Source organism: Pelobates fuscus, chromosome 4 (assembly GCF_036172605.1).
Source record: "Pelobates fuscus isolate aPelFus1 chromosome 4, aPelFus1.pri, whole genome shotgun sequence".
In the NCBI taxonomy this organism is placed as follows: Eukaryota; Metazoa; Chordata; class Amphibia; order Anura; family Pelobatidae; genus Pelobates; species Pelobates fuscus.
In genome coordinates, this window is record NC_086320.1 from 220837800 (window position 1) to 220850087 (window position 12288).

Sequence of the window (12288 nt, forward strand, 5' to 3'; positions counted from 1 at the left end):
TTAGCAATAACAATTTTGTTCAATTTTCCCTGGCTTTGATTGGTCGAGTGAGTCTGCTGATATGCTAAATGTTGTAAAAATATTGACCTTGCTAATGCTGAAGTGGAACTTCTAAATGAACTATAAAGGGAAGCAAAGAGCTAGGGTGGTTCTCTGTGAAACCCCCAATGGTTTAACAGCGAACCAGGGGATGGTATTTGTAAACCTTAAATCACTTACCACTACAAAGGGTTGTACTGGTTTTGGTATATTAAAATGACACTATAGTAACCAAAACATTAGCTTAATCCCTTAATGCTGTTACGGCGTTCTATGCTATCCTACATTAGTTGGGCTTTAATGCCATTGCAGCAGCATAGAACGCCGTAACAGCTTTGAGCCCCTGTGTATATGTAACTTCATACTTAGTGTATTTTAATAATACAAGTACATATATTAATATTAAAATAAACTTAGAATGAAGTTGCATATATTTGATATGTCTATATACGTTTAAATATGTCTTTCAAAATGGTGAATTGTATTACAATGATATTGTCAGTGAAAGTGACTTTTTTTTGCATTTTTCACAGACAAATGGCACTTTCACTGACGATATTATTTTTGTGATACGTTTTACTGTTTTGAAACACTAATATTTGTGTTCAGTGAAGTCTCCCGAGTATAACAGTACCCCCATGTACAGTTTTAATGGGGTAAGTTTGTTCCTTTAATTACACATGGCAGGCTCCTGCAAGATCTAGCAAGTCATTAACAGTGCAAGAGATAAGAAATTATAAAAATTAAACAATTTGCAATGAAGGAAGTACAAACATTACATCTTACTTACAGAAAGTGTTTAGAATGACTGTGTGTCACATGCAGGGATGGTGTGCCTGGGGCTGCATAGACAAAAGGATCTGCTAAATGGCAGAGAATTGAGCAGTGAGACTGCAGGTGTACAATCTATGCACCAAAACTGCTTGATTAAGTTTAAAGTTGTTTTGGTGACTATAATGTCCCCTTAAAGGACCACTATAGTGCCAGGAAAACAAACTAGTTTTCCTGGCACTATGTAGTCCTTGGGTGTTCCTCTCTCTCCCCTCCCCTGCTGGGCTGAAGGGGTTCAAACCCCGTCAGCCACTTACCTTTCTCCAGCGCCAGGCTCCCTCGGCGCTGGGGAACTCTCCTCCTCCTGCCGACGCGCACACATTCAAACCGCCCATAGGAAAGCATTACTCAATGCTTTCCTATGGACGTAAGCGTCGTCTCACTGTGATTTTCGCAGTGAGAATCGCAGAAGCGGCCTCTAGTGGTTGTCAGTGAGACAGCCACTAGAGGCTGGATTAACCTTGCAGTAAAAACATAGCATGTTTTCTGAAACTGCTATGTTTTCAGCTGCAGGGTTAAAACTAGAGGGACCTGGCACCCAGACCACTTCATTGAGTTGAAGTGGTCTGGGTGCCTATGTTGTTCAAGTTTTCCTAGTCAAAGTTTCCTTTATAGGGATAAAAAGGAAATACATTTCCAGTAAAATAGAATACCCTTGTTCAGTGGTACATAAATTACTCCTAAATTGATAGGATTATATAACCTCATATTGATGGGTTAGTGGGCATATGCTCTCCTTCGTATAACACATTGTTTCACTGATTCATTAGAGTGCTAATGTGTGCTAATCTCCAAGGGAAATCACTGTGTCATTGTTGATTATGTGGCAGCAAGTGTCCTGCTTATGATTTCTAATCTTGAGTGGATCATAATTGTAGCAATCTCCAGAAGTGAGTGCAGCTGTAAAACGTCCCCCTTTCTGTGATTTTAAAGGAGACATGTTTATTTTTGAATTTTTTTTAAATTCTTTATTTTGTCGTGCATAGATTAGACAAATTACAGTAATGCCACAATAGCATATGCCAGAGTTTCCATCATCATAGAAAGACATTTGTATGGCATGGATAAACAGTGCACATTTTTCAATTGAATAAGGGCGAACATGCTTAACTAAACAGCTAAGTTAATGAAGTAAGATAAACTAAAGTTCAATTAAGTAAAGTAATTTTATCGATACCAAGTTTGCTATGCTGTCATAGTCATAATCTGTAGATATATAAACACGTTTTGTAGTGCAGCATTAGCCAGTTAAAGTAATACACATAAAAGTTGTACTGTGCTTGTATAAGCTAGGAGACATTATATAGCAGATAGCATTGTTAAGGTTTTGCCTACGTTGTATAATCATATCGCTATTCTCCCTGAGCATATCAATGCTCTGCTGTGCCGTTGCTTAACTGTTATATCGCTAGAAGCGGGTTTCAGCTTAAATAACATTATAATCGCAGGTTAGCGTTTGCTTGGGAGCATAGTATGTGTGGTAGAGGTCTTGGGCTGGGTATTTAACTATTAAGAGTGCTCGGTGCAGTCCATGCTACAAATACCCATATGAGGTGGTGTGATGGGCGTTTCATCCGATACCCAGCGTTGGTACCTCTCGGACGTTGTCCTCCTCGTTCTTTCTATTGTGGCCTCCGAGTTTACTGTCTCTGCGTTGGGGGGCGGCTCTGGCGGTGCCTTGTGCAGTGTGCAGCCGCACAGTCGCTTGTGATGCGGGGGGGGGGGGGGGACAGCAGCATGGATGAGGGGGAGATAGAGACTGTATGGGGTAGTCGGAGGGCACTTGGAGTGTGCCGCCTGAGTCTCTTTGTGAGTGCCGATTCCCTTTGCTGAGCTGGGTGTAGGGCTCGGAGGGGCCCCTTTGTTTGCCAGGTTTGTGAATCTGAGTGTTTAGGGCGGCTGTTCTGGCGGTGCTCCATTTGTGGCAAGGTCAGTCCCGTCCATGTTGGTGCCAGTTTCTGGCTCCGGCTGTGGGAGGGAGTGTGCGTCTGCAGTAGGGGTTTGTCGGCAGTACCTTGGGCAAGCTTGTGGCCCTCTTGCGTGTCTCCGCTTGTCTCTCCTTAGCCTCCATTTTCTCCCAGAACGCAGACAATATTGCTTCAAGCTTGGTCATTAGGTCGGGTCTTTCTTCGTTGTGAGCCCACGTGGCGACGGCCATTTTGCGGGGCCGTACCTCATCTCTCTGCTCCCATGCTTCTTTATTTAGATTTAGTGCCCCAGAGTGTGTTCTCTTAAAGCTGGACCGGGATAACCCCCTCTGGACTGGGGGGGGGGCATGGTGCCCACGGGTCTGTGTCTCCGGTTCGTCGACTGGGAGAGCGGCCGTCTCTCCCTGTCTTCGTCACTTGCAGGCCCCAGCTAGCCATCTTGTGTTCCCGGTCACCTAAACGCTCTGGAAAAGTGTCAAACGAGTCACCAGGTCTTCCGTTATGCAGGCATTGACTACCGGCTTAGTTTGTGACACTGTTTGCGAGTTATCGTTGATTCACCCGGGAGCTCAGCTTTCAGACGTCTGCTCAGCTTGCTGGCTTAGCCCCGATGCATTAAAATGTGTGTCACTACCTTCTTAAAGTTTGTCAAAAAAAATAAATAAAAATAAACATGCCAACCTTAACCCATTTGTGCAGATAGGACATGTCATTAGGTCTTTGACTGCATGGGCTTTAGCAAAGTTGGTGCATTTTAAGGTTTGTGCCCCTTTTAATCTGACCCTGATCTGTCAACTTTTTTTTTTCTCTTAAGGAACACTATAAGGTCAGGATGACAAACATGCATTCCTGACTCTATAGTGTTAAAGCCACCATTTAGGTGGTTTGCTCCTCCAATCCTCCTATATTCCTATATCTAAAAAGGGTTCAAAATCCTTGCCTGGAAATTGCCTGGAAATTAAAGACCTGTGAGCTTAACTTCTGTGACTGGGGAAATATTTGAAGGGCTATTAACAGATAATATTCAGGAATTCATTGGGAATAACTTTATTAGCAATAATCAGCATGGTTTTATGTCAAACTAACCTAATTGTATTCTACGGAGAAGTAAGTAGAAGGGTGTTGCAGTGGATGTGATCTACTTGGATTTTGCCAAGGCATTTGATACGGTTCCTCACAATAGGTTAGTCTTCAAACTAAAATAAATTGGTCTAGATGAATATTCTTGTTCTTGGGTAGAACATTGGCTTAAGGATAGAGTACAACGAGTTGTCATTAATGGTACATTTTCAGGCTGGACAAAAGTGGTAAGTGGTGTCCCTCAGGGTTCTGTTTTGGGACTTCTTCTATTTAACATATTTATAAATGATCTTGAAATAGGCATTGAAAGCCATGTATCAGTGTTTGCAGATGACACAAAACTTTGTAAAGTAATAAAATGTGAGCAGGATATTGCTTTGCTGCGGAGGGATTTGGATAGATTGGGGGACTGGGCACTAAAATGGCAGATGAAATTTAACGTAGAGAAATGCAAAGTTATGCACTTCAGGGTTAAGAATGTACAATCAATTTACACCCTAAATGGTAGTGAACTAGAGAACCACACACGAGAAGGATTTGGGAATTGTTATAGACAACAAATTAGGCAGCAATATGCAATGTCAGTCTGCAGTTGCTAAGGCCAGTAAGGTTTTGTCATGTATAAATAGGGGCATTAATTCTTGGGATGAAAATATAATTTTGCCTCTATAAATCGCTGGTAAGACCATACTTTAAATATGCTGTGCCATTTTGGGCACCTGTTCTAAAGAAAGATATCATGGCACTAGAAAAAGTGCAGAGACGAGCTACAAAATTGATAAAAGGAATGGAGCATTTTAGTTATGAAGAAAGGTTAAACATTTTAAATCTGTTTAGTTTGGGAAAAACTGCGCCTGAGAGGGGATATGATAACAATATACAAATATATTCGGGGCCAGTACAAACCATTATCTGGAAATCTATTCATAAACAGGGCTATATATAGGACATGAGGTCACATATTTAGGCTGGAAGAAAGGAGATTTCATCTAAGGCAAAGAAAAGTGTTTTGTTTTTTTTTGTTTTTTTTTAAAGCAATAAGGATATGGAATTTTCTACCTGAAGAGGTGGTTTTATCAGAGTCCAGATGTTTAAAACTGCAATTGGATAAATACTTGCATACAGGGATATAATTTCTAATTAGTGGGGTAATAGCTGCTTGATCCAAGGAGACATCTGACTGCTATTTTTCGGTCAAGAAGGAATGTTTTCCTAGTTTGTTGCAAAATTGGAAGCTCTTCAGACTAGGTTTTTTTTTGCCTTCTTTTGAATCAACAGCAAAAGCATATGTGAGGAAGGCTGAACTTGATGGACACAAGTCTCTTTTCAGCTATGTAGCTATGTAACTATGTAACATTACATCAAAGCAGACTTACTATAGATACAGCTTTATGTGCGAATACGTGATGTATTCGCACATAAAGCTGTATCTATAGTAAGCCTGCTTTGATGTAATGTTACATAGTTATACCTGGCATTTCAATTTGTTTTAATTTTTTTTTTGTGTATGAAAGAAACACAGTCCTGCAATACCCCAACAGCATTGGGATTTAAACCCATTCAGCCACTTGTCTTTCTCCAGCACCGGGCTCCCTTGGCGCTGGGGAACTCTCCTCCTCCTGCCGACGTCAGCACTGAATGTGCATGCTTTCAAACAGCCCATATGAAAGCATTACTCAATGCTTTCCTATAGGCGTCAGCGTCTTCTCACTGTGAATTTCGCAGTTAGAAGCGCCTCTAGCGGCTGTCAGTGAGACAGCCACTAGAGGCTGGATTAACCCTGAGTGAATTCTCTGAAACTGCTATGTTTACAGCTGCAGGGTTAAAACTAGTGGGACCTGGCACGCAGACCACTTCATTGAGCTAAAGTGGTCTGGGTGCCTATAGTGGTCCTTTAAGATGAGAATGGTACTGTACTTTGATTTATTTTACTATACCATTAAATCATATTACAGAGTGTTATATTTTTGTTCGGCAATTGATATAGAAAATTGTCAAGACCTCTTATCTTAAATGTATCAAGCCCTTACACTAACTTTGTTGTGTGACTCTTCTGAGGCGGGTTGAGTGTGATGTGGTGGAGTCCCAAGTTAGGTTCAAGGATGTTTTAGTGAGGAAGTCCATGTAGTCCCGGGTCCTATGGTATCATCTATTTTAAGCCATTATTGGCTATTATCGGTAATTAAGTAATGAGTCGGCTGTATCCCATCATTCACATTTATGCAGGAAAAGTTGTTCTACTAGATCCACCAGGCTGCCCTGATTCTTTGGGGACAAACCGCAAAACTATAGGAATTACTCTCATTAATGAATAACGGATATCACATATGGCTTTGTAATTTTTTTTACTAGAGCAGATTTATTTAAAAAAGGAATTTTACTTTGATATCCCAGCCTGTGGCACCGTGTAGAAGAACCAGAAGTTTACAGTTGGGAAAAAAAAAACCCACAAAGGCGCACCGACTGGTTTGCTCCGTGATAAGGTGCTGGCCCTTGCGTACACGGCCAGAAAAGACTTGTACATGTTTTTTTTTTTTTGTTGTTTTAATACTTTTTATTTCATTATAATTTATAAACACATATACATTACAAACATACATATACAATAAATATTAATAGACCCTGCCAATCAAATTTACTAAAGTTAACATCAAAATTCATCAAAACCATGAGTAGGTCTAAAATATCAGAAAAACAAAAACAGAATAATATCATGATCACTCAAGATCTATCAGTTTGTCTATCCATTCAGCTATCCACCTACTATTCTGCTCAGCCTTTTTATTAATCCACTTAAGGCCCTGTTCCATTTTACACTGGAATACAATTTGCTTTTTTAATATTGGCCAACTAACAAACATCCAGTTTCCAATTTCTGCCCAATAGTAGTTTTGTGGCCAAAAAAAGTGAGTTAGCATTAAAGCTTGTCTAGGGTGTAAATCCGGCCAGTCAAGATGTAATGTTGCTATTTCAATTCTTTTGTCTATTTTAGATTTCCCTAGAGCCTGAAGCGTTTCATAAGTCATATTCCATAATTTAACTGCAACTTCACATTTCCACCTCATATGTATATAGTCTGCCTCATCTTTGTCACACCTCCAACATTTGGTATCTTTATTATGAGAGAACTTGGAAAAAAATTTGGGGTCCAGATACCAAAAATGTATCACTTTATATTGATTCTCCATTATATTCAAACAATGTATGTCTCGACTAAATCTCCTTATTGCCGCCAGCCAATCTTTCTCGTAAATATGAGTCTGTAAGAGTTGCATATGTTTTGGCCATTACCTTTGGAGTATGTTCACAAAATAATTTATTTAGAATAGTCATTACCTGATCCTCTCCTTTCAAAACAGAATTTTGTAAAAAGCCTTTTACCCTAAAATAAGAAAACACCTCCTTACAAGGCAAATTATATTCTGAATTCAGGTTTGGGAAGGTTTTCAACATCCCTTCTTTATATAAATCTGAGACCTTCTCAATACCACAGCTCTTCCACGTAGTTAATGATAGGTCTTTTATATTATTTTCCAAAGCCTTAATACTAAGGCTATTAATAATTTTATTCTTTCCTCCCATCTTGCTCTTAAACATAGTCCAAAACTTTCCGAGATGCCCAATAATAAAACAATTCTCACCTATTTCCCTCCAATTTGGATAATGAATATTCCATAATAGGCAGGAGAGATCTTTTATCGGAGTTGGCTCTCAATTTGATACCAACTTTCATCTGCAGCCTCTGGAATTTGCATTAAATAAATGTGGCTAATCATATTTGCATAATAATAATTTTTCAGAATTTTTCAGCCTTTATCACATTAATCCTACCAATCCATGATATAAACATAGTATTCCACCCTTTAAGTGTATAATTCATCTCTTTCAATACGGCCATACAATTTATTTCCATTATATTATTAACATCCGGTGAAATTTTAATTCCCAAATAATTAAATTCAATCTCTGTCCACAAAAAAATCATAATTTTGCTGCATAACTGCTTTAGATGACTCATCTAGATTGATACCCATGATCACCGTTTTATCTGTGTTTAATTTGTAATTAGAGAATATTGAGTAAGCATTAATCACTTCCATTAAAGGACCACTCTAGGCACCCAGACCACTTCAGCTTAATGAAGTGGTCTGGGTGCCAGGTCCAGCTAGGGTTAACCCATTTTTTTATAAACATAGCAGTTTCAGAGAAACTGCTATGTTTATAAATTGGTTAAGCCTTCCCCCTAATCCTCTAGTGGCTGTCTCATTGACAGCCGCTAGAGGCGCTTACGTGATTCTCACTGTGAAAATCACAGTGAGAGCACGCAAGCGTCCATAGGAAAGCATTGTAAATGCTTTCCTATGAGACCGGCTGAATGCGCGAGCAGCTCTTGCCGCGCGTGCGCATTCAGCCGACGGGGCGGAGAGGAGGAGGAGAGCTCCCCGCCCAGCGCTGGAAAAAGGTAAGTTTTAACCCTTTTCCCCTTTCCAGAGCCGGGCGGGAGGGGGACCCTGAGGGTGGGGGCACCTTCAGGGCACTCTAGTGCCAGGAAAAAGAGTATGTTTTCCTGGCACTAGAGTGGTCCTTTAAGGCAGGCAGGGATTTATAAGGATCAGTAAGTGTCACCAATATGTCGTCCGCATACATACTAATCTTAATTTCTCACTTAGAAATAGGATATCCCTGTATACTGTTACTTTCTCTTATCTAAAAGACTTGTACATGTTGTCCACAATTCATGATGAGAAAAAAATATATAATTGCTAGATAATGTACATAAAAGCATCCACAGGAAAGCAATACACTTTCCTGGAGTACACCCTGAAACATTTTCCGATATTTTATTTTCCCAGCCTCTAATGCCTTCCTCAAACTATTAATTTCGGACACTCTGCTTGTGACTCTGTAATTCTGGATTCCTGACCCTCAGCTTGTCATGCTTACTCTTTGTCATCTGTCTGAACAGACTTATTGGCTTGTTTTATCGATGAATCTGATTTCTGAATTCCCTGACCTCGGCCTGTCCATGTTTGTTATGCTCAGCCATTATAAAGTGGCTAGACCAAAACTCAAAATGGCCCATTTGGAATGCCCTGGGATGTCTACTTTTAAATATATGCCATCATGTAGGTAATTTTCTTTCCTGAGCTGCCATTCAGCCTAAATGGCAACAAAGGCTCTGAAAACCACTTTGTCAAATGTCCAAGATAAAAAGGGAATCTAATGTTTTTGACCCTGTGAATTACCAATAAAACCTGGAAAGCCAGTACATGGAGACTTTATTGCGCTAACAGTTATAAGAACTATGATATTTCATGTGAAAATGGAATTTGTGTGTGTGACAAAACACAAATAAAAGTATAACTACTAAATAGGTCCTGCTTTTGTGATAAAGTGGCTAGACCAATCATCTCAAAATGCCACTTTTGCAATACTCTGGGTTGCCTGCTTTTCAAAATGATATGTCATAATGGTGGAAATATTATTACCAGGCTGACATACTCTCTCAAATGGGGACGTAGGCCCAGAAAATCACTGTCAAATTACCAGGTATGAAGACTGAGACATTAAGATGAATGACAACACAAATATAATAAGATGCATGGATATTTGTATGGTATTTCAGTGTCCTTTAAATTTTCAAGAGATTGCAGCTAATTTTTAACCAGGTGTTTAGAGCAAGTATCATAGACATACAATTGCTACATATCAGATACAAGAAAGCACCAAATTTGTCATATCCTTAAAGCGGCACTGTCATGCCGAACTTACCTTTCCTCAATCTCTTCCTCTTCTCCCCCTCTCTCAGGATCTGTTATTCTTTTCTTCCATTCTTCTTTAGTTTTCTTTAAAATCATAAGACAAAGTAGGGACTCTTTGCCTTATGAAGGATTCCTCCGCTTGACCAGCTCTGACCAGCGGAGGAGCAAAGTGTGCTTCATTTCCGCTGGTCAGAGCAATTTTCCCATGATCCCTAGCTTTCCTCCCAGTTCCCACAATACTTCCTGTCAGTATTGCCGAAAGTCCTGTCACTTAGACAGAACGCCGGCAAAACTGCCGAATTGCATCCTAACAGAATGAGAAGAGTTTCTCCATTGGTGTTAGGATGCAATTCGGTACTTTGTTCGTATCGGAATTTCATTCTAATGAATGAAACTCCGATCCTATTCATTGCTGTGGCTGCATCTTGCAGCCGCTTAGTAGATAACTCCCTAATTCCCACGGTATCAGGGAGCTATCTACTAAAAGGCTGAAAGACCTGAATTGGTCTTGAAGCCAAATGTACTAATACTAAGTAAAGATTACTTAGTATTAGTAAATAATCTGCCCCTACTCGCTATACCGCGAGTAGGGGCATGTCTAGTAAGCAGTGAGCAGCCTGTGGCTGCTCACTGTAAAAAAAAAAAAACCTAATAAACCCCCCCCCCCTGCGCGGGGGTTAAAGATGGGGGGGGACCTACTGGCCGCCACCCCTGCGCTGTGGGTGGGGGCCCTAATAAAATAATAAGGGGGGGGACCTACTGTCCTCCCCCCTGGCCCCCACCCCTGCGCTGTGGGTGGGGGCCCTAATAAAATAATAAGGGGGGGGACCTACTGTCCTCCCCCCCTGGCCCCCACCCCTGCGCTGTGGGTGGGGGCCCTAATAAAATAATAAGGGGGGGACCTACTGTCCTCCCCCCCCTGGCCCCCACCCCTGCGCTGTGGGTGGGGGCCCTAATAAAATAATAAGGGGGGGGGACCTACTGTCCTCCCCCCCTGGCCCCCACCCCTGCGTTGTGGGTGGGGGCCCTAATAAAATAATAAGGGGGGGGACCTACTGTCCTCCCCCCCTGGCCCCCACCCCTGCGCTGTGGGTGGGGGCCCTAATAAAATAATAAGGGGGGGGACCTACTGTCCTCCCCCCCTGGCCCCCACCCCTGCGCTGTGGGTGGGGGCCCTAATAAAATTATAAGGGGGGGGACCTACTGTCCTCCCCCCCCCCCTGGCCCCCACCCCTGCGCTGTGGGTGGGGGCCCTAATAAAATAATAAGGGGGGGGACCTACTGTCCTCCCCCCCTGGCCCCCACCCCTGCGCGGTGGGTGGGGGCCCTAATAAAATAATAAGGGGGGGACCTACTGTCCTCCCCCCCTGGCCCCCACCCCTGCGCGGTGGGTGGGGGCCCTAATAAAATAATAAGGGGGGGGACCTACTGTCCTCCCCCCCTGGCCCCCACCCCTGCGCTGTGGGTGGGGGCCCTAATAAAATAATAAGGGGGGGGGACCTACTGTCCTCCCCCCTGGCCCCCACCCCTGCGCTGTGGGTGGGGGCCCTAATAAAATAATAAGGGGGGGACCTACTGTCCTCCCCCCCTGGCCCCCACCCCTGCGCGGTGGGTGGGGGCCCTAATAAAATAATAAGGGGGGGGACCTACTGTCCTCCCCCCCTGGCCCCCACCCCTGCGCTGTGGGTGGGGGCCCTAATAAAATAATAAGGGGGGGGGACCTACTGTCCTCCCCCCCTGGCCCCCACCCCTGCGCTGTGGGTGGGGGCCCTAATAAAATAATAAGGGGGGGGGACCTACTGCCCTCCCCCCCTGGCCCCCACCCCTGCGCTGTGGGTGGGGGCCCTAATAAAATAATAAGGGGGGGACCTACTGTCCTGGCCCCTGGCCCCCACCCCTGAGCGGTGGGTGGGGGCCCTAATAAAACAATAAGGGGGGGGACCTACTGTCCTCCCCCCTGGCCCCCACCCCTGAGCGGTGGGTGGGGGCCCTAAATGAACCCCCCCCATCAAGGTGACTAGGGGTCCCAAGCCCCTAGTCACCCCCCCCCCCCCCCACCCAAAACATTCTATCCCCTACCTACCCCCCTCACCCTAAAAATAGTGAGGGGGGAATAAAATAACCTGTAAAAAAAAAAAAAAATTAAACTTACCATTTGACGTCTTCTTTTTTCTAAATTCTTCTTTCTTCAGCCCCCAAAAAAGCCAAATAAAAATCCATGATACCCGTCGCACTTTAAAAAAAAAAAAAAAAAAAAAAAACGAGCGCAAAAAAAAAATTTAATCCATGTTCACTTGCAATTAGGCTTAGAACACACTGATTGGTTGGTTTAAGCCAATCAGAGTGCTCTGTGTCATTTTACACAGCGTGGGAAAATTCAAAAGAACTTTCCCACGCTGTGTAAAATGACAGATCACTGTGATTGGATGGTTTTCAAGCCATCCAATCACAGTGCTCTGTGTCATTTTACAAGCGTGGGAAAATTCCAAAGAACTTTCCCACGCTTGTAAAATGACACAGAGCACTGTGATAGGATGGATTTCAAGCCATCCAATCACAGTGCTCTGTGTCATTTTACAAGCGTGGGAAAATTCCAAAGAACTTTCCCAAGCGTGGGAAAATTACACAGAGCACTGTGATTGGATGGC

General features: G+C 42.8%; 1 protein-coding gene across 1 annotated transcript in view; it reads left to right on the top strand.

Annotated features, from left to right (window-relative positions):
• Nucleotides 1-12288, top strand: part of ICE1 (interactor of little elongation complex ELL subunit 1) — a 97821-nt gene that overhangs the window by 47113 nt on the left and 38420 nt on the right. The window lies entirely within an intron of this gene.